The sequence below is a fragment of the Uranotaenia lowii genome, chromosome 1, assembly GCF_029784155.1.
Source record: "Uranotaenia lowii strain MFRU-FL chromosome 1, ASM2978415v1, whole genome shotgun sequence".
Classification (NCBI taxonomy): domain Eukaryota; kingdom Metazoa; phylum Arthropoda; class Insecta; order Diptera; family Culicidae; genus Uranotaenia; species Uranotaenia lowii.
Genome location: NC_073691.1, coordinates 103,105,692 through 103,107,871, shown reverse-complemented (window position 1 = coordinate 103,107,871; position 2,180 = coordinate 103,105,692).

Genomic DNA, 2,180 nt, shown 5'->3' with positions numbered 1-2,180 from the left:
CGTTATTCCCCGAGTCCGTTTTCGTTGTTCGACCACCAGTAAATTTCGTGTCTGTTTGCGACTTGATAACGCAAACATCTTCAGTTTCTTCATGGGTCAAGTTACCTTCATTTTTTTCTAATTCTTCTTCTTCTAGACAATTCAACGGTACGTTACGATTCAAAGGCTTCAGGTGGTTCAAATTGGTTTCTACAGCATCTAGCTTGTAACACAACTGAGCTAGGTGTTCAATCGAGTAGATTGGTTCCAAAGCTAACCTTCTTTTATATCCTAGCCTCATGTTTTCGAAAATAATGTCAAACTTCTCCTGCTCAGTCATTTTTTTAGTCATTCTTCTTGCTAGAGTTTCGATGTCAGTTAAAAATGAACTAAATTTTTCGTTAGGCTTTTGCTTTCTATTACGCATTTCTTCCTTGAATGATCGATCACGATTTGGATCGTCGTATCTCATGAGTAGCTCACTAACTAATTTCCCCCAAGACGTGAAACGTTCTTCGTACGTGGTGTACCAATTGTACGCATCATCACGGAACAACAGATGCGCGTGTATGCGTAAATCTTCCTGATCAATGCCATACGAACGACATAGCAGATTGATTTGTCGGAGGAAGTCAACAACAGGTACCTGATTGGCGTCTCCGCTAAATTTAGGCCATTTCTCAATTATATTGCATTGCTGATAGGGAAGACGTCGAGGCTGGACAAAGTTTACTTCTGCACCGTAGGGCCCCGGAAACGCGGTCCCTATTTCCCGTTGTGTGGGTTGGTCCACCTTACCACTAGGATGTGGTGAAGGTGGCGCAGATTGCGAAGGTCTAACCCCAGAAATCGGTGGAGGTTTAAATGGGTTCAATCCGTTCATACTCAGAACAGGATTGGTATGATCATGAGTCAAGGAATCGGTAACCTGAGGTCTATATTGATTTGAAATCATCGTTGTATTAAAGGGGTTTGCGTAACCCAGGTCTAATCTTTGCGACTGAGGCGGCGTCGGGGCTAACGTAGTCGGACGAGCCCTTGAATTTTGTAACGTCACGTTCGCGATTCTTTCCACGAGCTGATCGATTGCATTCGAATTAATTGCGCGGTCTGACCGTAACGGTCCTTGATCGACCAGACTATTTACGTATACGCGGATATAATTTTCAACTTCGGAAACATGTAAGTATTCATAATCAGCGGACCGATGCAGTTCAGGATTTCTTGACTGCCCAAAATTCGAAACGTTATTTCCCGACAAGTGATTACCCGTAAATCCTGTACGAAATGGTTCTCTGATATTCGTCGACTGCGATACATTCAGTACATTTCCCGCCGAGGCCACCGGCTGACCATTCAATGAGCGATCATTATTCCAAATCGGCATCGGGTTCGACCGAGTTTCAGTTACCGTCGAGGCCACCGGCTGACCATTTACTGAGCGATCAATATTCCAAATCGGCATTTGGTTCGGCCGAGTTTCAGTTACCGTCGAGGCCACCGGCTGGCCATTCACCGTACGATCGGCATTCGAAATCGGTATAGCGTTCGATGGCAGATCATTTCCTGTCGCGGCGTGTTCCATTGAGGGTCGGGGATTAGTTAAATTTGAGAGGTCAAATCCTAAAAATGCGGATTGATTGTTAACAGAAAATCGCGAAAAATCTTGCAAACCGTGTTCTTGAATACCGGAAATTATCGGCTGCGGATTAGACGTCGAGGATTGTGGTTCCGCGAGATTCGTTTGGACGACCGATTCATTCGATTGCGCACCGAGCTGATTTTCTAACGTATCAGAAACCTGAAGCCGTGACCCAGACAAGTCTCTATCAAGGGTTGACGGAACATCAAATCCGTACCCTAAACCTTGAGAAGGAATTCTATATCCAGATGCAGTAGCCTGGTCCGTACCACGCACATTAGTTTCCGAAATTCCCGGTGCATCCCTGTACGTAACTGAACCACTCTTGAGACTTCTGGCCAGCAAATTCAAATCGATTTTATAAAACTTTTCAGCCAAACTACTAACCAGATTGGTCAAAATCATTTGATTTTGTTTTTCCGATTCAGTCTTAGGTGAATACCTCGCTAATCGCCGATGATAATGAACGAGTCTAGTGTATAAATTACCATGACGTCGACCGATACTCAGAACTTGTTCAATTTGTTTCAGATTGCTGGTAATCCGAACATAATCCTCT